At 44.6% G+C, this 24,825-nt stretch overlaps 1 protein-coding gene across 2 annotated transcripts in view; it reads left to right on the forward strand.

Moving 5' to 3' along the window:
• The first annotated feature begins 60 nt into the window (after nt 1-60).
• Nucleotides 61-24,825, forward strand: part of FAM168A (family with sequence similarity 168 member A) — a 132,081-nt gene continuing 107,316 nt past the window's right edge. Inside the window, exon 1 of one of the 2 annotated variants that reach the window (XM_083855325.1) lies at nt 61-158. The gene's annotated coding sequence lies outside the window, so the exon portion shown is untranslated. The remainder of the gene's footprint in view (nt 159-24,825) is intronic. The other variant, XM_083855326.1, reaches the window with a different exon arrangement.

Here is a 24,825-nt window from a genome sequence, read left to right on the forward strand (position 1 = left end):
AGCGGCGGCGGCTGTAACGGTCCCGCTGGTGGTACTGCCCCCCCTACCCCCCCCCATTCCCGGCTGGCGGCTGCGGGAGCAGCGGGAAGAGGAGGAGGAGCGGGAGAGGGAGATCTGCCGTACCGGCACAGGGGCCGCCGCCGCCCGAGCAGCCGCAGGTAAGGGGAGGGGAAGGGAAGGAGGGACACCCCCGGGTGACAGCGGCGGGAAAGGGGAGGCGGCGCGGGGGCACGGCGGTGATGGAGGGGGCGGCGGGGGAGCATCCCCCAGCCCCGGGCGGGGAGCGCAGATCGGAGCCCCGGGGCGGGGGCAGCCCGGCAGAGCCCGTGTCCCCCCGGGCGCTCCCCCGCTGTGGCTCCTGCCCTGTGTCCCCTCGGAGCCTCCTCTCCCCGGGGCTCTGTTCCCCCCGAGCCTGCTGCGTGTCCCCGCTCACAGGCTGTTCTCCCCGCGGGCTGTTGTCCCCTGCAGCCGCTCTGTGTCCCCCCTCAGGGCAGCCTGTTGTCCCCGCACCGGGCTATCCCCCCCACCCCAGCCTGTTGCCCCCCAAATCTCCTGTACCCCCAATTCCCAGGGGCTCCATCCGCTCCCCCCAGAGCCTGTTCCCCCTCCCCGGGCTCACCCCCATCCACGGGAACAGGGGACGGGATGGCCGGGCTGGGGGTGCCCCCCCGGGGATGGGCGAACCCCCCCAAAATCTCCCGAGGGGCACGTGGGGCCGGCGGCGGAGGTGCCGGGAATATTGGGAATATTGACGAGCCCGCCGGCAACTCCGTGCGACGGGAAGGGCCGAGCGGAGCCGTCAGCCCCGTCCCGCAGCCCTCCCGGGGGGGTAAAATGCTTTTTAAATGGTTATAAAATGGTTAAAGGCTTTGCTGAGCGGGGGGATGTCGGCGCGCAGCATCCACAGGAATGAAAGCGGGGACATCCAGGTTGGGAAATGCAAGGCGGTGTTAAGATTTTTTTTTTTTTTTCTGCCTGGATAAAATGCGTATTCCGGTCGTTTTTTATGAAAATATGGATTGTTTCCTCTCCCCCTCTTTTTTTTTTTTTTTTTTTAAATTTTAATTTCTTTTTAGTAATGATTGCTCGCACGCTCTGTTGTTGGCATTGTGGTGTTCAGGGCAGCAAAGTCCATTGCTACATTGTGGGTGAATAACGCCAAAAAGGAGCTTGGTTTCAGTCCTTTATAGAAAGCAGAGGAGCCTGGAAGTATGGAAATGAAATAAATATTCATTAGCAGAAAGAGGTTTTGTACCGGGTTGGGTTTTGGGGGCATTTTTTCCCCCCACTGCACGTTGTGATGAGCTTTCGGGTTATGGTTTGTGTTTCCATAGGCTGGATTTTATTTATTTGGTGCTCATTATTGTCAAGTGCAGAAAAATGAGCAGGTTAAGGGTATTTTTCCCCCCCTCTCCTGGACAAAGACGTGTTGTACTAAGCAGAAAGAAACCCCAGAAAGATTCTATTTCTGTTTTAATCAAAATATGATTTAAGATGCTGTGGTGTGTTTATTTTTGCTGTTAAATAGTGATGGAGGAAGTCAGAGCCTTTTTTTTTTTTGTGTGTGTGTGTGTTTTTAAAGGAATGTGAATGATGGAAACATCTTTAGGGAAACATTTTGCTGGACTTGATTGCATCAACTGCATTATTTCATAAAATGTGAGCTGTGAAGTGGTTGTTGATTAGAACTCAAATTGAGGAGCGATGTTGAGCAATGTAAAGAAAAAGGAAATTAGTATGAAGAGGCCAAATGCGTATTTTCTTTTCCTTCAGTTGTTTCTGGTTCTAAGTTTTAACTGTTTCGTGGATTTTCTTGACGTTTATGGTTGAGTCTATTTAAAAAAAAACAACAAACCCCAAACAAGGACAGTGCTCTGTGTATTCTTGTTACACATATACATAGTTATTAAAAGGACTGATATCAGCCAGCATTGTGAATTTTGCATTAAGTTTATATTAAATCTGATGAACTTTTGTTCTCTAAGTTGCAAATACCAACTTACCTGGTTATGCATCCCAACTTTTTATTTACCAAAGCAAACGTGGATGTTTTTTAGAAGGAGTCTTTCTCTCTCAAATCCTGTGCTTTATTTTAGGGAACATGGGATAAGTGTTACAGATATTATTGTCCAGATCTGGGGGTTTGGGGTATATTCTACAGCTGATTAAAATCCCTGGCTGTCAGCAAAGACACACTTCTTTTGACAGGTAGATACATATCCTCTGGAACAAAGGGACTGGAAACAAAATGTGTTTGGAGTTTGTTCAGAGGATATTCCTTGCAGTGAGAAACCTAAATTGCAAAAAAATTTACATGGAATAACTGGGATACAGCCATTTAGGGAGAACATTTGTGGGGATGCTTTCTGATCCTGGCTGATCCTGCTCTGTCAAACTCCACGGTGAGCCTGCATTGCAGTAGGTGAACTACCCAGGGGGTTCTGGAATCTGCAGTTAAGTTTTCCTGGTCCCCATTATCTGTAACCCACCACAGGGATGAGGGGCAAGAGCAGGACTGAGAGGTGATGCTGCTCCTGAAGACATTTCTTAGGAGAGTGAGAATGCTTTGGAGCAGCAGTTCTGTGAAAGGCCTTCAGTACCTGCACTGAAAGCACAATTAAAGTGATAATTGAATTGGGGCTAAATTGAATTATGCGATCCGCCTGGAAGAGCTCAGCTTGGACACGGAGGTGCAAAGGCAGCCACTCCAGGCAGGGACGTGTGTGTGGAATCCAGGGTAGTGCCTGCTTTTGGGAACTTCTCCAAGGCGTGGGATTGGCACCGCTCTCCCTGCCAGGGAAGTGGGACATTTACCGCTGGGATGTCGCCGCTGGGTCACCTGCTGGGAGAGCTGTGGCCTGAGCAGAATTCCATCTGGCTCAGAATCCAGGTGCTCTGCTGCTGTGGCCGGGGCAGAGGGGCTTCAGACCTTTCTCCTCAGGTAGTCAGACCCCTGCGTGTTTCCAGCCAGGAGCTCCTAGCCGATTCCCAGCTCTCTGGAAAGCAATTGCGGAGGCTGTCGAAAGGAAGACACAACTTTTACATCTTCCTTTGCGAGCTTGCTCTTCCCTTCGGTGCGGATTATGATGTTCATTTGTCTCCCAGCCCTGCCTTTGGGGCCTGATGGTATCTGCAGAGGCCCCCGGTTTCCCTTTCCGCAGCACAAGTGCTCCATGTACTTTCTGTTTCCTCTGCAATTCCTGGAGTCTCTCCGTGTGCTGGGGCATTCCCCTCCCTGGTTCTGTCCCAAATTAGCTCCCTCGCGCTCACTGACGTGCGTGTGCCCTGATCTTCCTCATTGGCTCGATTTCCCTGCTTAAAATCCATAAGTTCTCATGTTCAGTCCATAGGAATATTCGATCCGAAATGACTGCATAGGAAACGGCTCCTGTCATACTCTGTACTATTTTCTTTTTGCTGTTTCCAAATTCCCATCCCTTGGTCCCTTTGGATGCTACTGGATTCTTGTGCTGTGCATCCCTTCAATGAACAGATGAAGATTTGTGTTTCAGTGACAAGAAATAAAATCCACTGGTCTGATTTTTTTACCTGTTGATGGTCTTTTAAGTCTCTGAATTAAAAAATACTGATTCTTAATCTGTCACTGTTTAAAACTGGGAATAAAATTTCAGGAATTATTTCCCTGTGACTCAAATACCAGTTGGACAGACTGCAGCTCTCCAGAGCTGTTTAAATTGTGTCACTTTCTTGTTCCTTCCACTCAACTGAATCACTTTGTTCCTATTTTTGTGTCAAAAACATTGATATCCCTAAATACCAGGGAAGAATGTCAGTGGCAGGGCTGTGTTTATTTATGCAAATTCATAGAATCCCAGAAGGATTTGGGTTGGGAGGGGCCTTAAATCCCATCCAGTCCCACCCCTGCCATGTGCAGGGACACCTCCCACTATCCCAGGCTGCTCCAAGCCCCAGTGTCCAGCCTGGCCTTGGACACTTCCAGGGGCAACCACAGCTTCTTTGGGCACCCTGTGCCAGGGCCTCCCCACCCTCACAGGGAAGAATTTTTTCCCGGTAAAATTTGTCTAAACCTGATTTTTGGAGAAACTAAAGATAACGTGATTGCACTTCCTACCTGCCCACCTGGGCAGAGGGAGAGAATGAAATCAATGTAAAGTTATGTCTATGATCTATATTTGGTGTTATGCTCTGATTTATCAGTGCTTTGTAGGGTGGATAATCTTGAGGTGGGATTTTATGTTTGTTAGCTTGAATGGGAAGCAACAGTTGGGAATTTCCAGGATTTTCTTTTGCTGAGGGCAGGTGTGCCATGGGCATCTGAAGTAGGAATCCCAGACCTGTAATTGAGATCCCAGGCAGTGAAGATCCAGTTTTTAAGGCATATCCAGTATTTGCAGATCTGAAATTTGTGGAAGCTCTTTATTTTTAAGAATCTCGTAGGGAATGAGCTTCTGTAGATGATGATGGAGACGCACAGATTTTTTAGAGTGTGAGTGGGACTTGGATAATTTTTCTGAGCTCCTCTGGGTTTTGTTTACTATGGATGTGCTGAAAACCCTGAGCACTGCACAGGAATTTCAAGTGACTGTGCTTTATGGGAGGAAAAAAATGTGGGCCTGCTGACGCTCCCCAGAAAACCATTTAGGAGATTATCGTCATAGGATTTATAAAAGCTGAAAAAAACCCACATTCCCCTCCTCTGGTTTGTATTTGCTTGTGTTTTACCCTGTCTTTCCTTCCTCTCCTTGGCTGAAACAGTCTCGTGGAAAACTGGAGAGTGGAAAAATGAAAAGTCAGAGCAGAAAACTCGGGTTTATTGTGGCCTTGGTACAATAACTTTCTCAATATGAAGACTAAAGCCAAAGTGTTTTTGTAGGCTGATCGTTTTTGCCTTCCTTGTCTCAGCAAGGGTTAGAGATTTGGGAGGATTATTGGAGACAAGCTTAGAGTATTTTATGAGAGGAAAAGTACTAAACTGGCAAAAAAGCCCCGAAGAATAGATGCCATCATGCCTGTTAGGCATGTCTAATTCTTTGATAAAATGGATAAAGATTGCAGACTGCAGCAAAAGTTAAAATAGACCATAACATCTCGGGATCTGCAGGGTTTTTCCTTCTAATTTGCTGTAGAACTTAATAAAAAAAGATTTGCCTCTTTTATGGCATCAGGCTCTTTATCTGCCACAAATTAAAGCCCAGTGCTTGGGCTTCTGCTTTCTCTGCTGTTAGATACCAGCTCCCTAAATTTGATAACGAGTGGGTTTTACCATTCTGAGTTTGGAAGTACATCCTGAAGACCGGTGAGAAGTTTTGAGCATGGTCTTCTTTTCCCCCATTTTCCATTCAGTTCTTTATACTTGGATTTATAGGCAATAATAGCTGGCTTTTTAATGCACAAGGGGATTTTTGTGGTTATTTTAAACAAGGTCCTAAGAGTCCTCACAGTCCCATGGGCTGCCCAGGGCAGGGATGGAGTCCTCATCCAGGGACAGATTGAAAAGCCACAGGGATGTGGCACTTGGGAACATGGGTTGGTGGTGGCCTTGGCAGTGCTGGGGGACTCCATGATCCTTGAGGTCTTTTCCACTCTTTACAATTCCATGATTCTTTCTTCTCCTGCCAATTTGATTGACAAAGTAAGATCATTCATTGCAGTTCCTGATGACATTTTACCCAGGATAATTGTCATGCCTGTAGGGACAGATAGGTTCTAGGGGCTTTTTCCTGCTGAAAAGTATTTTGTATGAAGCTCGTGAGCATTTAAAATGCAATTACTTTGGAATGGGTCCCTGTGTAAACATTTGATTCTGTAGTAGTTTATTCTGCAAATCATTTTCTTCAGTTTTCTGTGTATGGTGTCACTTAATGAGACTTTTAATGGCTTTTACAAAATGATGGCATTCCACATATTTTCCAGTTTGCTCTTGACTTGACTTACATTCACAACACAAGTTTTCAAGCTTTAAAATGCAGTGCCATAAATTGGAGAACTGGGTTCTTTTTCTTTACTGTGGCATTCAAATCCCAGCTGTTGAACTTTCTTGGATAGCCGAGTCTTTTAATATGGACTTGGGAGCTCAAGAAAATATTTCTTTTTATGAGAATTCTTGACATCTTTAAATTTGAGCCCTTGGAAAAGCAAACACAGCCAAACAGGCCAGGAACATCTTGCCCACGTGGTTTTGTTTCCAGGGAAGCTGTGCTGCTGCTGGAGCAGATGCCAGGGACAGGGTGGGTTCCTGGGTGATTCCAGGAAGTGTGGGACATCTCCACCAAGTGTGGCAGAATAGGGCATGGAGAGAAGGAACAAATTTTTACAATATGGGTGGTAAAACACTGGCACAGCTGATTGCCCAGGGAGGTGGTGGCTGCCTCATCCCTGCAGCATCCACGGTGTCATTTCAATTAGTGTCTAACTCTTGCTTCCAAAAGCCAGTTCTTGTCTAAATGTCCTTTGATACCAAATAACTTTTCCTTTTGAAGGGAACTCTTAATTCCACAAGCAAGTGGTTCACTTAAACTCATGGCATTGCCTGGGAAATGTTAGACAGGTTCTGCTTGAGAGCCTCTGGCTTTCCCATTTTGTTCCCTAGATTCCAGGTCTACAGTGGACCTCTGGAATGGTTCTGGGTTCTGGATGAAGCCCAGCAGAACTTCACTGCAGCTCACTTTGCTGGTGATTTCCCACGGGTGGCTGCTTTTAGTCGTCTGTCCGTCGGCCAACTCGGAATCTGCTCAGTTGCTTTGTTGACACATACAGTGGTAATTTTTTAATTGGGATGTTGTCCTCAAAAGATTGCCTGTAACATTGCAGCACTTACCTTTATCACCATGGATCTCCTCGGAGGATGAAGTCAGCTTTGCTTGACAAAACCTATTTTCCATAACATTGACTTGTCATTAATTTCACTCCTGTTCTTTTTAAGTCCAGATCGAGTCTGATTCAGTTTTCTCTTATTTTGTCCAAAGCTCATGTCTGGCAAACAGATTGGTGTTTACTTGAGTCATTTTGCCCTCTCCTGATATTGTTGTGTTTGCCTTCCAAATTTTCTTCTGCATTCTGAAAAAATATTGCAAATGAGCCCTTGGGGTCTCTGAAATAGTGGAGGACTCTTGGAGGACTCCATGGTTAAACATCCTGGGCTTCTGGGGCATCATTCCATGCTGGAATGCAGAGCTGGTAGAAACCTTGGGAGATTTTCCAGTCCATTCACCTCCTCAAGGCAAGCTAAAGGATGGTGAGGGAGGATGTAGATGCTCCCTAGAGCATCCTTAATGAATGTATTTCTAATTTTTCCTTAAAATCTCCCAGTCTCAGAGGTGCCAGCCTGATCAGGAACCTGGCAGTGAGCACTTAACCAATTTAGTTAAAAGCTTTTCCAATATCTTAGATCTTTTAGGAAGCAGTTCTTGGCTGCAAGGGTGGAGAGGCCCTGGCAGAGGGTGCCCAGAGAAGCTGTGTCTGCCCCTGGATCCCTGGATTTTTTCCAGGCCAGGTTGGATGGAGTTTGGAGCAGCCTGGGATAGTGGGAGGTGTCCCTGCCCATGGCAGGGGATGGAACTGGATGATCTTTAAGGTCCCTTCCAGTCCAAGCCATCCTGGACTTTGTGATCTCTGAGAAATGAAGATACTTTGCTTTGCTGTTCAGAATAACCCATCCCCTTGTTTCTGCTGTCACTGATGGGAGCATGTTCCATCCTCCTGCAGTTTGTTTTCCTGGGCTGGCAAGGTCCTTTACTGTGTTCCTATGGATCATTTTGTATCCAGATCTCTTTATTATTTCCTCAGCTTTTCTCTGTACTCTGGTGTGTTTACTTCTCTCTCTCCTCAGACTTGGCACTGCGTGGCCTTGTCAGCATTGTATAAAACAAAATAATGCTGGTTTCCACATGGCACTCTTAAAACAATCTGAAGTGCCTTTTTTTTTTTTTTTTTTTTTGGCAATTCCATTGTTTTGTTGACATTTTACTTGTGATCCAATATCCCCTTGGAGTTGTTTTCTCCTGTTCATCAGCCCAGCTGGGACTTCTCCACCTGCACAAACTACACTGCTTTTGCACTCGTCTTTATTGGGTTTCACCAGGCTGTTTTGGTTTGACACAGTTTGGTCTAGCCCCATCCATGTTGTTTCATTGTGGTTGTATCCTGTAATTGCTTTCATAGAAATTGTTAAATAATCTTTCTGGTGTCTTCTCACTGATTGTGAGGGGAGTTCAGTCTCTGATTTGCCCCAGAAGCTTTTTCAAACTTCACTCTGGAGCTGTTTCCTTTTTGATCCCAAAAGCACTTTGAAACTTGCTGAGTGGATCATCTATATGCAAATTCCTTAATTTTTCCTCTGTGGCATTGTGTTTGTGGAAAATCAAGTGATGCCAATTTTCATTACAGTTGCACTCAGTATCTTAAAGGTCTTTCCCAACCCAAATGATTCTGTGAGCCTGTGATTATGTTGATATTTCCTTAAGATGATAACTAAAAAAGCACAAATGTCATACAGCTTAAAATCAATTATTGAAATGAAGACATTTTGCAATCTTGATTGAATTACTAAACTGAGATATATTTAAATATGAGTATGTTCCTTTTCTGCACTGTCAAGGCTTCCAGACCAGTGATTTCTGCAGCTTTATTGCTTGTAATGAGGCCCAGATCAGTGACTTGGTGTTACAAATTGTCACCTAGGATTTTGGGCAGCTAATCTCTTGTAATGACTTGCAGCATGAGAGTTTCTGTATCACTCCTGTCTCCTCCCTAACCCCACAAGGGTTTTTTTTTCCCCAGTGTGGACTCACCTACCTGTCTTGGTGCTTCCCAGAGCCTCCTTCTGGCTTCACCCATTAAAACACACCAAGTTTCTGCCCTGGAAATTCAGTTTTCCTGCAGTGTTGATAGCTGTCAGAGAGATGAGCCTTCCCACCTTTTTTTATGTTTTTAGGGATACATTGCAGCCATCTCTTCCTTTCATACCCAAACACCATGGGACTAATGATTTTCAAGTCCAGTCACATGCTCATTTTTTTCTTACTGCTGGCCAGGATTTCATTTGTTCCTGCTTGTTATCCAGACTCCCTGCATCCATATATAGCAACAGAAAATTCCTTTTTTCTTTTTTTTTTTTTTTTATGAACGCTCTTGTCTGACTTTGTGCCTCATTTCCCCTTCTAAGTGTCCTTCTCCTGTGTTCAGCTCGTGCCGTTCCTGGATGCATCAGCAGTTTCATCTGGGAAGGTGTCTTATTAGTTGGAAAGATGCTGGCTCTGCAATTCGTGATCTCTCCCTTCCCTCCAATATTGCTCCATCACTCAAATCCAAATATTCTCTGGTCAGTCTTTCAGCCTTGTTCAGTTCCATAATTTTCTGGGGGGCCTTCTCTTGGATCTGGTACCAGGTGCATCTTTTAGCTCAGGGATCGACAGCCTGTGGATGTGCAAGGAGCCTGTGGATGCAGTGTGGAGCATTGGCATTTTGAGGCACTGCTTTGCAAGAGGGATTTGCAGACTGCAGTTCCTGCCTCTTCCTGAGTTCCAGGCTCGGCAAAAGCCGCTGTCCTGCTTGGAAGCAGATTCCTGCTGGTTGGGGAGGCAGCTCCTACCAGCTCCTCCTCGGCTTCTCTTGGCACCCTGGAGCCAGTGGGAAGGAAAAGCCTGGCATGGCACTGTGTGAAGATTGCCAACCCTTGACGTAGGCTTTCCCTTGGAGTTCTTCTCCAGGATCCCTGAGATCTTTCCTCACTGCCTGGTTCCAGCTGATGCCGTGGCTGCTCCCAGCAGACACAATTACTTCTTGTGACCACAGTGATCAGCCAGGATTGGTGCTTGTCCATGGGAAGAGGAAATCCATGGCAGCCAGCTATTTCTTGGAGGCCATCGTGCTGATCCACAAAGCAGAGGCTGTTTTTTCTGAACACAGGCTAGAGAAAGCAGCAGGAAACCATTTTTCTCAATAATCCAAGGCCTTTTTTTCCTGTCAGCACTAAATACACCCGTAGAGTTTGGTGTGACTTTCACTGTGGGTGTTTCCCTGGATGTCCTTGACTTTCTCCTTCTTTCCTGATGCTCCTCACTGACGTTCCTGGCACTTGACCGTGCGTGTTCCATCCCATTCTCTACAGTTTATGTGTTTTCCCCTTCTCCTGACACAAAGTCTGACATTCTGTGTTGGTGTTCAGCCCCTGGGAATCTTTTTTTCCTTTATTTGTGGTTAGTGTTGCTGTCTAACCAAATTCCATGTAACAGAATTGTCTTCAGTAGAGATTTTTTTGGGATGAATTTTCAGCCTCATGCTGAACTTCTTCATTTTCTGCCAGAGAACCCAAATCTCCAACCTCTTACATTGTGGCTCATAATTTGCTAGGGATGAATGATGCTCTTGTGATCCAGTGGTGGAAGACTGGCATCTGCTTCTTTCCATGCCCAGGATTTCCTTCCAGTTCCCAAATGGCGTAAGCAGTGCCTCGGTTTCCTATTTCGAATGGGACAAAAAGGGTTGGTAATGTCTGCAGTTGCTGAGACAGATAAAGGAAACGTTGGAAGATGCTCCACTGACAACTTCCCCCCTTCTCTGCCACATGAAGGAATGGGAAGGTTGTGGACTCTCTGTAGTTGGGCTCCTTTGTTGTGCCCTTTATTTAAAGTCTTTGACAGGTTTCAGAGCCAATTGACTCCTGCCACGTGGAAATGTCCCTGCTGTGACATCAGGGCTGTGGGGACTGCTCTGGTGTCACCCTTGCTCAGGTTTGCAGTTCAGGCTGCTGCCTCTGATCTGTGAAAATCTTGTTTTGAGTCTTCTCTCCAATGTGAGACCTCTCTCCCCAGGACTGTGCTGGCAGTCAGGATTAGCTGGGCTTTACTTCATTCACAATCTTGTTTTTAAATCTGAAAGGACCTCAGCAGAGTTTTCTCCTGGGGCAGGGAGGGCATTGATTCTGGAATATGCTTTTCTTGGTGTTATCAGGATTTTCTGGCTATCAGGATAAGCCATGGGGCCTATGGATCATGGAGTTTTCTTCCCGCAGGAAGTTGTGTCTTCAGTTCGGGTTAGGTTTTACCTGACCTTCCTATGATTTTTACCTTTTTGTGATATTTTTTTAAAATATTTTTTCATATTTTTCATTCTGTGGGTGTTTATGTTTACCCAAATATAGTGGGAAGAACATTGGGTAAAACAATTTCTTATTTTTTGGCTCTTGGTTTCTGCCTGCTCTCTGGAGATTCAGGCCAGCCCATGCTCCTGGAACTCTGGCGGTAAGAGGAGAAAACTGGGCAGTGTCTCTTTTCCTGCCTCAAGGTAGACACCAGGAGCTGTTGTACTTTTAGGGATATTGCCATTAAGTAAAGAGGGAGCGGAAAAAACTCCCAGATATTAAATTTACCTGAGATGTGTTCTCATGAAGATGCTTAGTTGGATATCAGTACTGTCTGCAAATCTTTTTATATTGAAATAATTTAATGGGAGTATCCATTTTAAAGTTACTGGGGAGTATCCAGAGTCTATTCCTGGTAGGGAGAGCGGAAATCTGTTTTAATTGGAGCAGTTTTCTGGGAGTCGTGTTTCCTGCCAGAGCAGTAACAGTAGGCAGGATCAGCAGCATGAGAGGTTATAAAACCCCTGGGAATTTTACATTCATTTCAAGTAGCTGGATACAGTAAGAAACCACCAAAATTGGGCAAACAGAGACTCTGCACAGAGGATTCAGAGACTCTGTTTTAAACCTTCCCAAAAAGCACCTGAATCCATAGGGACACAGTTCCTGAGTTCCCTTCTGTGTTTGTTTTACTGAGTGGCTCATACTCGGGGAGCGGATAAAAATCCACTGCTGCCACAAATAGCACTCGGGATTTTGGTACTGATTATAATTAACCCTCATGGTTTCTGCCTGATTTGGTTCATTTTTGTGTTTGTAGGCAACACACAGGAGTGCAGGAACAAACCCAATTAACACTGGGAAGTGAAGCCAGAGTGTTATCAGATAACTCAGGCAAGTTAGAGAGCTGGAAGCCGTTAAAAATAGTTTTTTCAAGATAACTGTGTCACTCTAATTTCAGAAGAAAAACGTGTCGAGGTACATTCTTTTTAAAGCCGGTTTTGTTTCCCAAAATGCCTTGAAAATCGAGCTGATCCATTAAAATTGCTGCTCCTTCAGTGTTTCATCTTTGAGGGATTCTTCCACACAGGGATAATTTATTCCTGCTTGGCAGTGTCCCTGCAATACACATTATTAGCAAGCTCTCACAATTTTGTTCTCACATGCTAAAATAAAGTGGAAAATTAAAAAAATTTGTTTCATGTCCATCATCCCAGATTATCTGAGATTTATTTCTGAACACAGTCTTTACAAAATGAGTGAGAAGCCATCATTAGAGGTTAAAGACATTGTTGTGTTCTTATGTGGATTTTCGCTTTGGGTTATTTAGTTGCTCAAAACTTGTGTCTCTTTATATCCATAGATCAGGAAAGTTGTGAAAATCCATTTTTCAAAGGTTATTGGTTTCAATTTACCCATTCAGGATTCTGCCCTATCTACAATAAACATCTTTAAAAAATGGTTTTATGTAAGAACACCCAGAGACAACCAAACCCCAATGAATAAAAGGGTGATTAAAGACTGGAACTCAGTCCTGTTAGAGCAGATCTGCTTTCTACTTACAGTCCAGTTAATACCAACTTAATTTTTAAGTTAATAATGCCTAAATAGGTTGCCAGTTTTTGTCATCACTAGGAAATTAAATCCAGTTGACTGTGCTTAAATTACTGTTCTCAATTAAGTAGCTCAAAGCAGAGCAGCAGCACTGAGAACTCACCCTGGTCCTGCCTTCCTGCAGACCTGGTGCCCTGCTGAACCTCTGGGATGGATCCAGGGAAGCTCTTTTTTAAATTGTGACCTGGGAGGCATTTTAGTATCAAGTGATACTCTGATGGAGAAAATTGGCAGGATGTTAGCAAATAAATATTATATTAATCATATTAAAAATGCCATATTGTGGTCAAATGGATGGGTTTTAGAAGGGTTTCAGTGATCCAGCAGTGGATGCAACGGGATTTTGGGAGCCTGGAGAGGAGAAGGATCCAGGGAGATCTTAGAGCACCTTCCAGTGCCTAAAGGGGTTCTGTGAGAGTTGTGTTAGGAGCAGTGGTGCTCAAAGGGGTTACAGAGCAGGTGGCTGTAAACACCAGCAGTGATGCTGCAGCAAAAAAAAGGCAATTTTTTATTTTAAAAAAATTATTTATTTATTTATTTATTTGTTAAAGTTCTGAGGTGTATGAGCAATAAAATATTTAGAAGAGAACAGATTTCATTTCTGTATTTGGTGCTTATGATTTTCCTGTGTATGATTTCCATTTCAACATCCAGAAATAGCTCCTGGATAAATTGTAGGGGAATGGAAGAAATGCAGAAATAGTCTGAGGAGTAGAAAAAACACACACAGAGGAACACAGAGCTAAATCTGTTTGGCTTATCGGAGGGAGAGTCTGACTGCAGGAGCATCCCAGAGAAAATTCCAGGCATCCATGGAAGTTGGTGTTTTAAAGGGAGAACCCTTTAAAGGTGAACTGCCTTTTGGGATGAATGATCCAAGGAAAAGAGCACTTCTCATCTCTAAAATTGATCACTTTTCCTTTAAAACTATAGAGACCAATGCAGGGCATGTTGTCGTCGAGGATTAGGTTGGTTGTGGGTGACGTTTAAATGGATGAAACTGTGAACAGTATTTTCTACTCAGGCAGAAAGAATTGCAGGAAGGCACCAGGCACTGTTAACCCCTGGCTGTGACACAGAGGTTGTGTGAGGAGCTGGTGGGGTTTGCTGACTGAATCATTGGTTTTTAGTTAATGGGCCAACCTTCACATTAAAATTACCACCTCGTTCCAGTTAAAAATTGCTGCGGAGGCTGGCACAGTGGGAAGGGTGGGCTTGGGATACAGCTCAAATTAACTGGAGCTGGAGACAAGCCCAAAAATGTTGTGGAGCACATGGTGAATATGGGAATGGAATTGGATTGCTGAGAGTGAAGGTTAAAAAGGTTTATATTTATATAATAAATGTATTCCCCTATATAGAATCACAGAATTGTTAAGGTTGGAAAAGCCCTCCAAGACCACAAAGTCCAAGCATTCCTCGCCACTGCCAAGGCCACCTCTGACTCATGTCCCAAATGCCACATTCACACAGCTTTGAAATCCCTCCAGGGAGGGGGACTCGCCACTGCCCTGGGCAACTGTGCCAGGGTTGGACAACTCTTTCCAGGGAGGAATTTTCACAATATCCAATCTAAACCTCCCCTGGCTCAACTCGGGGCTGTTTCCTCTTGTGTCCCTGTTCCCTGGGAGCAGAGCCCAATCCCACCTGGCACCACTCTCCTGTCAGGGAGTTGTGCAGAGCCAGAAGGTCCCCCCTGAGCCTCCTTTTCTCCCCAGCTTCTTCAGGATACGAGAGAATTTCTCAAAGCTGTGAAATACCTGTGGAAACCTGGGCTGGTTGGGAATGTGGTGATGTGGTGGGTCTCCACACAGGACCAATTAAGGGAGGGATTTATACACTGCACCATGACTATAATTGCTGTATGCAAACCATATATAAACTTCCTTTCTCCCCAAATCGAACCCATCCCGAGTGTTCACCTCTGGCTACTGTGTCCTGGGAAAATAACTTAGGCAACTGTGCAAAATGGAGTTTCAAGTGTGTGCCAGCACCAGGTAAAACGACACAGCACAAATCCTGTGAGCAGCAAGACAAAGCCTCTATTGAAATCCTCTGGCTCCAGGTGATGTATTGTGGTACCTGGATGTCTCCAGGTGATCCCTTGTGCTCCTTGAAGCCAGACTTCACCGAGGGACAGCTGGGCACTATTCATGGCATTTGCAGAAGGGCCACGTGCATTGATCAGTCTTTGTCTGCGTCTAAAACTCATCCCTGCCAGTTCTGCCTCACCATCAGAACTCCTGGCCTGACTGATGTTTGAAGTGATCTAAGAATACCTCAGATGTATTGTCAAGGGACTCACTGCTAAATAAATTATAGGAAAGATGAGATCCTAGCAAGCGTTTGGATAACATAAGCAAGATTAATGGTTTGGAGCCTGTTTTCTGAACAGTGGGACGTGATTGATCAAAGAGAAAAAATTGAAAAAATTGTCTCCGTGACTCCTTTGTACCGAAACTTTCAAGAGCTGAAAATGAGCAGCTGAAGTAAGAAATGCAGAGCTTAGGGAAGAACCTTGTGATGAAAAACTAGGGTGGGAGGTTATGAAAGTACAGGTTGACAGCTCTGTCCTCTTTATCAACCTTTCCCCATAGGGATCTACTACTGAAGATTTTGGGCAGGCTGCCGTAGCCTGGATAGGTACTTTGAATTTTTTTTTACAATATTTTTTAAAAATCAAAGACTTTTATTGTGCTATGAGTAAGATTTGAGTTTCTAGAAAGCTGGTTTCTTCTGCTATCTGGGGAAAAAAGAGCTAAAGAGGTGGAAGGCTGATCTCCCAGGGAAGGTGACTGTGCCTCAGGATCTGGGAAGAAAGGCAAGGGCAGATTTTCATGTGCCTCACTCCCTGCAAATAATGTTCCTTGCAATTCTTGCTCCTAAAGTCAGAATTTAGGACTTTGTTTCCATACTTGATTCTCGCCAAAGGTAGAAAACTGTGGCTTGATTAATTCCAACTGATTCAGGTTGGAATGCCACTGAAACCAAGGAATGGGAAATGGGAGATAAAAGGTTGTCCAAGTTGTTCATACATAACTACATGATTTTCCATACAGTTCTCTAAAATGGCCCTGTGTGTTTAATGTATTGAAGGACACACATCCACTTGACTTAGCTGAAGAAATTGAGGTACAAAACTGCTGCACTTGATGGAAATGTTGTTTTTTGCAGTTAAATTTTGCCGTTCCATTCATTGAGGCGTAAGGATGAGACTTAGGATGATATTCTGCCTTTTTCCATTATCTTTCTTTAAAAGATGTTGCCCTGGCTAATCTAACAGTGGGGATGGGCTTTCATTTAGCTCAACCCAAAAAGAAGAGCTGGTATAAGAATAAACACGAATGTACTCGTTCAGTATCAATAGAGGAGATTGATTTTGTAAAAACATTGCAAGGAGAAAGATGATTTAAACCAAATTTGTTCCATCCCCAGAATAACGATGTGTAAATTGTCATCATTCTTGCACTCCAAGTGTCAGTTTTAATTTGAGTCTTTTATAAACCACTTGATTGTTGAATATTGCAAAGAAATTTAACCCCCTTGGAAGAAATCAGAAAGATTCCTGCTATTGAGGTAATTAGATACAAATTTGAGTGGGGATTTTTTAATAAAGATTAAATGATCTGTTCAACTGTTTCAGGCCCTACTTGAGATACACACACCTGTGTCTAGCTTGTAGAGCATTTTCCTCATTAATTAAGAGCGCTTTCCTTGTGTTATTACTTAATTGGGTATCACAGGGAACCTGATGAGACAATGAAATGGTCTTAATTGCATACAAACTAAATGCATGATACTCCACATGCTGGAGTGTTCTACGACATGACCCCGGCTTGTCATCGTGTGCTAATGGCCACAGTGCTTGCTGGGGGGAGAGGGAGCCCTCCTGGAATTAACACAGCCTGAACCACAAGCCCAGGCTGGGCAGGGGATGGCTGGAGAGCAGCCCTGGGGACAAGGATTTGGGGATGCTGAGGAATGGAAAGCTAGACAGGCCCTGGCCATATGTGCTGGCACCCAGAAACCTCCCTGCCCTGGTCTCAGGGGGGATTCTGCCCCTCTGCCCCTGTGCTCGGGTGAGACTCCACCTGCAGAGCTGCCCCAGCCCTGGACCAGCAGCACAAGGACCTGGAGCTACTGGAGAGAGTCCAGAGGAGCCCTGGAGCTGCTCCAGGGCTGGAGCCCCTCTGCTCTGGAGCCAGGCTGGGAGAGCTGGGGGTGTTCATCTGGAGAGGAGAAGGCTCCAGGGAGAGCTCAGAGCCCCTTGCAGGGCCTAAAGGGGCTCCAGGAGAGCTGGAGAGAGACTGGCGACAATGGGTGGAGGGACAGGACACAGGGAATGGCTTCCTACTGCCAGAGGGCAGGACTAGATGGGATATTGGGAAGGAATTGTTCCTTGTGAGGATGGGGCAGGCCCTGGCACAGGGTGCCCAGAGAAGCTGTGGCTGCCTCTGGACCCCTGGCAGCGTCCAAGGCCAATTTGGATGGGGCTTGGCACAGGCTGACCTGGTAGAAGGTGTCCCTGCCAGGGAACTGGGTGAACTTTAAAGTCCCTTCCCACCCAAGCCATTCTGGAATTGTATAAATTAAGCACTTTCCTATTGTCAATTTTCCCCACTTACCAGAACTTCAGAAGTTTTCTGTGTTTGACAACATTCAGTTTTGAACTATTTAAACACTCTTGAGTGTTTACCTTTCACAGGGATGTATCCCATTTCTCAGGGATGTCTGCTTCCCTGCAGTTTTGAACTGATAATTACAAAGGTAAATTACCATGTTTACCTGTTAAAAATAATATGTAAGGCTTGCTTTCTGTGAGTGTACATATGTGCTTCTGGATGGCCAGGGGCTTGCATGGGAGCAATAAGTTTATTCTTCTGGAATTAATCCCTACTCTGCTTCTTCAGCCTATTTTTTTTTCCCTGTTGGGAGAGTGGAAATGAGAGTGAAAGAAGGAAAAAGCTCTTCCCCATGTCATGTTTGTCTGTGCTCATCTTTCCCAAGCAGCAGGTACGTGTGTCAACACCATGAATTATGAATGGAGCTGCTGGAGCTCACGGAATGCTGCCTTGGATCCACAGTGGAATTGACCTTTTTTATTCATCCCTCAGCAGCAGAACTCCCTGTGAGACTGGGAAAACCCAAAACCTTCCCATTTTCCACGCTTGGGAAGTTAGTCCTGGATTATACTGATTAAAACTTGGCAAGGAGAAGCTGGACAGCTTTCACACCTTTTCCAGTATGGAAGATTCTCTTGTTCAAGAGGATATTTCAATCTAAAAAACAGTTGTGAAAGGCAAAGATACATTTTTCTCTCTTGGAAATGAACTCTTTTGCAGTGTGCCAAGGTATTTTTTTAGGTTTAAGGGGAAGAGATGACAAGAGATTCCTTGCCATCAAGGCCAGGGAAAGACAAAAGCAGGGATTCAACATGACCTGTGCATGACACAGGAGCTGAGTTCTTGTGTGACTTGGAGCAAGATCTGGTGGTTGGTTGGTTTTTTTGTTTTGTTTTGTTTTGTTTTGTTTTGTTTTGTTTTGTTTTGTTTTTGTTCTTTTTTTTTTGGGGGGGTGTTTTTTTTTGGGTTTTTTTGTTGTTGTTGTTTTTTTGTTTGTTTGTTTGTGTTTTTGTGGGTTTTTTTGTTTGTTTTTTTTTGTTTTGTTTTGTTTTGTTTTGTTTTGTTTTGTTTTGGTTTTGTTTTTCCCCTCATTTTTGTTTTCCATATCCCTGGAAAGGAATTATTGATATTTCCCTTGCAAGGCTGTTTTCAGGCTTCTTGGATAAAAACTTTGCAGGGATTAATTACATGGCACAGAAGCCCTTGTAGCTCTGGGGTTTGGCATAGGTGCCAGTCCAAAGTAGTGATGGGAGCTGAAGAAAAATCTGGGTTTTATCATGCTCTGAACTCCTTGAGTGCCTTACACACTCCTAGCAAAGGTAGAGTGGCAGTGAAATGACATCTTTTATCTTCTGGATTTTTGTATTTTGAATTTATGCACATTCCAACAGTCATCATCCAAGGAATTCGATAGTGGGAGGATCTGAATGGATTCCATTCTGTTTGTTGTAGTTACACCCGGTTTAATTTTTCCTGTTGTATTCCTGTGTATAGACAGAGCCTGTGTGTGAGTGCATTCCTGGTGGGGAAGGGTGGGAGAGCTGCGTTTTACCATTTACCATCCTATTTAAGGTAGTTTTTGCTTTCCTTTTATTGTTTTCTTTAAACAGTATCTTGGATTATTATTGTATTTTATATGAGGAAGGGCTGCAATAGGTGTAATTTATTTTAAATACTCAATTTCTCGTGAAATTTCCTATTTTCTTGAAAAGGGGATTCTGGAGCTTTGTCAGCCAGGAGAGGAAATGGTCATTTCATTTACCTGCTTCTGGTTTTAAATATATTTTTTAAATCTGTTGCTGATTTTACTTGTAGTTAAGTCAAGAATCCCAGCTTGCTGATTTAAAACATTTGATTGTAAACATGTGGGGTTTTTTTAAAAATTGTGGTTTTGTTCTCCTAAAAGAAATTTCTACTCCCTGCTTGGTCAGATATCAGTTGTACGCTGCTGTCCTTTCATTAAAATTAGAACTCCTTTATTTTGGCCACTGCTTCTGTGCCCACTTGTTTAAGCAATGGCATCTAATTAGTAATTTGAGAATCTTTGTTTAATTTTTTATCATGTAGGAAACAAAGGATGATACATTTCAGTGCTGATGTGTGCTAGGAACTAATTTCAAACTTCCCTTGGAAACTGAAGTTCAGATTAATACAGAGTGGGGTGTGCAAGTGTTTGTGTTCATAGAACTGCTTTCCACTTGATGAATTCCTGAGAAAAGCAGCAGCCTTCTCCCAAAACAGACTGGATGTCAGCAGCAGGATTGATCTGACAGGTGTTTCACAGAATCCAGAACGGCTTGGGTCGGAAGGGACCTTAAAGATCATCCATTCCCACCCCTGCCATGGACAGGGACACCTCCCACTATCCCAGGCTGCTCCAAACTCCATCCAGCCTGGCCTTGGACACTGCCAGGGATCCAGGGGCAGCCACAGCTTCTCTGGGCACCTGTGCCAGGGCCTGCCCACCCTCAGGGAACAATTCCTTCCCAATATCCCATCCATCCCTGTCCTCTGGCAGTGGGAAGCCATTCCCTGTGTCCTGTCCCTCCAGGCCCTTGTGCAAACTCACTCTTATGTGCTGTTGGAGAAAGTTTAAGCTGTGAAACTGTCTCAGCTTGTTTGGCGTGGAAGATAAACATAGAATCACTCACATGAACTATGCTGCTTTTTTCCCCTTTTTCTACCCAGATTCTGATGTGCTCTCTTAATGCTTGGATTTTGTCACAAGCGTTTTGCACCCCCAAATCCATGTGTTCCCACCTGAAGGGTTTTTTCTCGGGCTGTGTGAGTGGAGCAGGGCAGAGGAGGGCTGAGGTCAGGGCTAGCAGGCCTTGTAAAACAATTCCAGCGTCTCTTTGTACGGATCTGTTTGTCTTGTGATCCATCAAAACCCACCAGCTGGGGAATTTGTCCGGGCTGATGGCTCGTTTCCTCCTTGGAGAGACCTTCAAAGGCTGCCATACAAGTAGTTGACATTCTTCTTCACAGACACATGGTTGTTCCAGGAGGTTCATTAATGCAACGCTGCCTTCAAGCTCTTTGGAAATTTAAGGGTCTCATTCTCTCGTTTACACCAGTGTGGAACCGGGTAGGAATTGTAATGACTCGAGCTTTTGTAGTCTGTGTACAAAAAAGGGAGAATGAATTTGATGGGTTTGGTGGGAATTAAGATCAGAAAGGAATATTAGATCATCTATGCTAATTGCGAGTAAATTAGATGGTGCAAATTCTGAGCAGAAAACTAAATGCACGCTGTGATTCCTTACGGCATGAACTCTGTCACAAGGAACTGATGGGTGAGAAGAGGGTGTTAATTGCTGAGGCTGCTCTGATGGGGCATAGCTGATGTTCACTTGGGCATAGTCCATGCAGCAGACAACAGAGGGAATGGCATCCCTTCCTCCCTGGACTAAATCTGATCCTTAGGCTGATCCTGAGCACAGTGGGCAAGATGCTCTGGGCTGCCTGAGAAGAGGCTCCTGTAGACCTCTGTCACCTTTTTAGCTGCTGTTTAGGGAGCTGCAGGCTGGGCTTAGATGGGCTTTAGTCTCTTCCTTGCCAGATCAGAGAAATCCAGCTTCCTCACCTGATTTTCCTATGTCCTGTGCTGTGTGCAGTTTGGGGCATTAATGATTTCTCTTGACTGGCTAGCCAGAGCCTTCCACTGCCCAAAGGGGCTCCAGGAGAGCTGGAGAGGGACTGAGGACAAGGGATGCAGGGACAGGACAGGGGGAATGGCTCCCGACTGACAGAGGGCAGGAATAATTGGGATATTGGGAAGGAATTCTTGACTGTGAGGGTGGGCAGGCTCTGGCACAGGGTGCCCAGAGAAGCTGTGGCTGTCCCTGGATCCCTGGCAGTGTCCAAGGCCAGGTTGGAGTTCTAACAGTCTTTATGCTCCCTTTTATCCCAAACCATCCTGTGATTCCTCTTAACTTGTGTTGTTACTCAAGTAATCCATGGTGGCTTTGGACAAGGCAAGCCCAAGTACCAGTCCTGTTTTCTTTGTTTCTGGCTCCCAGTTGGATGTGGAGTCATTGATTGCTGACCTTTGAGCACAGTGGTCCATATTGCTTGAAACCCATTTAGACACATATGCTCGATTGTAATTATTGCCTTTATACGTAACCACAAGGTTTTGATAGACTTGTTCAGAGCCTCCAAAAAGGAAAGTAGTGTAAAATGGATTTACATGTTCCAAGATCAGGAGGGACTGACATAATCCTCTGTTTGGATGAAAGACCCTCCTGAAGCTTGGAACTCAGCATTTTTTTTTGGTCTTTTGGAAACAATTAATATTCAAGTAAAGATATTGAGTCCAAGATTTTTTAAATCCTGATGGATCCTTCTGATGTGTGCTTGGAAAGCTCTTCTATGTTGGCCTGGCCTTTTATCTGCTTAGTCTTCAGATGCTTCTGTTTTATCTATTTCTGAACTTCCAGAACTCCAGAAAGCCTTTCAGCCCAATTTAATATGGAATAAAGCAGAAAAGTATGGTTTGATTCCAGACCAAGTCGGTCAGGCAACAGTTAGATAAGTATAATTAGACTTGTAATTGGAATGCGTTGTAGACAATTAGTTTTTGTAAATGTGTGTAATTTAATCCCAAGTAAAGGGTCAGGAGGACCTTGCTGTGAAAGAGGTTAAGGAGTAACATGTATAATTTCCAGGCCTTCTGCTGCTCATGTCTGACACAGCTGGAGAGGAGCATGTCCATCTTTCCAATGGCAGCAAAAAATCAACCCTCCACAAGGTGAGTTAGGGCTTCTGTTCTGCCTTAGTCTCCCAGTATCCATTCCAAGAACAGCCTTAATAAATCCATGGTGGATGCTATAGCAGCAGTGATTTATAGAATCCTCCATAAAAAAACCAAGTCTGTGAGGTAACAAGACTCACTCTGTGGGAGTCCACTCAGCTTTTTAGGGAAGCTCCTGAGAAATGGGATCTGATCTCATCCCAAACACTTGACTCATGCTCTCTGTGGCAAAGGGCTGCAGGATCTCACCCGCGTGGTTACACGGCAGCACTTGAGATGTTTTCCTTCCTGCAATCCTTTTGTCAGGAAAGGGGCAGCCCTTCAGCCTCCAAGGTCAGCCCAGGAAAAGGGCCTGCTTCCCAGACATGTGGTACTCATTTACTTGGAATTTTTGACACACTTATTACAACCCGGTGGAGCTGCAAGTTCCCAGGCTCTTGGTTTTGGGGTAGGATTGAGTGGTAAGGGAGAAATGCTCCAGCTTCTCTCTGGAATCTTACAGCACAGCTTGCATGCGGAGTGAGGTGCTCAGGGAATACATACCCAGGGTTTAACAGCTCCTGCATCATTATGGTTGGCCTTTATAGCTTTAGGAAAACAACCTCAGTGTGTTGGAGTCCCCGAGAATGAGTCGGTGGTGCTGGTGACCGGCTGCACCTGGGCTTTGCCAGAGTTCTCTGTGTTATTTATGGCTCAGGGGCTGCACTGTGCATGACCTGGGTTCTGTCAGCACAGATGTTGGGGCTGGGGGTGGATTCCATGGAAGGAGTGGGCAAAGGGGACTCGCAGCTCAGGGCCAGTCAGCTACAACAAATGCAAAGCCTGGAAGAGCAGGTTCTGGTTTCTTGCCTTCTGCTGTAATAGCAGGAGCAGTGTAACCGTATGATTAACAGCAAGAGTCCAAAAGTAGCAGCGTAATAAATACTGGCAATTCAAAGGAAACCTCAGCTTCTGGCAATTACAGAGTTTGTGCAGCAGAGAGATGGAGCTTCTGACTCCAGTGTTATTTGTGACCTACTTGGAACTGAAATGTTGCAAGAGACTGTTTGTTTAATACTCAATTGCTGGTTTTTTTAAAGTTACACCGTATTCAGGTTAAATACAATCCTTTGAGCATGGACTGATAGATAAACATTCTCCTCAGAAAATTCCATCAGTTCTTGTTGTCTTAATTTTTACTGCCAGCAAGTGCTCAATGCGTTCCTTCTTTTTCCATTGCAAAACCCCCCCACCCCAAATCTCCGTAACCTTTTCTATCATGTATCCAATATTTTATAGAGCAATCACAAAGGGTAGTAAATTGAGTAAAACATACTATCCTTGGCAGGATTTCCCTTATGACTAAATCCAATATGAACAAAGAGGACAAGGGCAAATAACTTCACTTATTCAGGTCATTTTTCATCAGAATCATAAAAATTAGATACAAAAGGCCTATTAGATTATCTCTCCTCTCTTCCATTTTGCCAGGTCTGGGTTGTTCTCTACAGTAACCTTGTGAAATTTTACTTGTCCGCATGGAAGAAAGATAATTTTCCTGCTGATTATGTTTTTTTTTAAGTGGAAGATGGATGGATGGTTTTTCCATCTGGGCTCAAAAATACTTCTTGTGCTTCTACAAAACTAATTTTTAAGTTCCAGAACTGTCTCCTCTTCAACAGTTTTATGTTCCTCTTTTTGGGCGCCGTGATCTTATCGTGAGGCGTTTCCTAAGCTTGGGCCCATGTTTTTAATTCTACCCCGTTATTCCAGTTGTTCAAGTATTGGAATAACCCTGAGGCCATCTGTAACAATTTCACCCCATTGTGTTTCTGCCCTTCAAGTGCGCGCCAGGATTAATGTACCAACAACAACAGATTGTTCTTGCTGTATAGTGGGAAATGTTTATAAATGCTCTTCAGATTAAAATAATTTAAAATCCTCTTAAAAAGATGTTCCCTCCCCAAGAGAACTGCCAGGGAAGTATGTATAAGATGACTTAAACCACCCAAAACAATAAAAACAAAATCTCTTACGATGGTAAAGGACCATGAAGAGTTGGAAAGAAGCTGTAAGTGCAGCAGCTCTAGAGCTTGTGTTTACCTCCACGTGTGTGGTTTAATAGCTGTGCTGAGCTTCTCACAAGTTGAAGAAAGCAGTGGAATGGTTTTTGACATTTGTTGCTCTAAATTAAAGTTGTATCATTGTCCAAAAAATGCTAAAATGAATCTGGGTTTGGAAGGAGTTAATGTTTAAGGAGTTTGTGTGCTTACCTGCTGCTGAAAGGTCACTGAGTAAATTCTTCAATGATCCCAGTGTTGTGGGGATGCTGCTGAAATGACAGGTCTTGCTCTGTTTCAAAAAACAAAAAATCTGGGTTGGGACTCTGGAGCAAATGGGCATGTGTCTTATGTTGCTGGGAAATAGGGAATGATTGAATCATGTCGGAGAATCTCAGAATGGTTTGGTTTGAGAGGGACCTCAAAGCCCATTCAGTGCCACCCCCTGCCATGTGCAGGGACACCTTCCACTATCCCAGCTTGCTCCAGGCCTCGTCCAGCCTGGCCTTGGACACTGCCAGGGATCCAGGGGCAGCCACAGCTTCTCTGGGCACCCTGTGCCAGGGCCTCTCCACCCTCACAGGGAACAATTCCTTCCCAATATCCCATCTAACCCTGCTCTCTGGCAGTGGGAAGCCATTCCCCATGTCCTGTCCTTCCAGGCCCTTGTAAATAGTCTTTGTCTTTCTTATTGGCTCCTCCAGGCACTCAAAGGCCACCGTTAGGGGGCTG

The sequence above is a fragment of the Zosterops lateralis genome, assembly GCF_965231275.1.
Source record: "Zosterops lateralis genome assembly, chromosome: 2".
NCBI lineage: Eukaryota > Metazoa > Chordata > Aves > Passeriformes > Zosteropidae > Zosterops > Zosterops lateralis.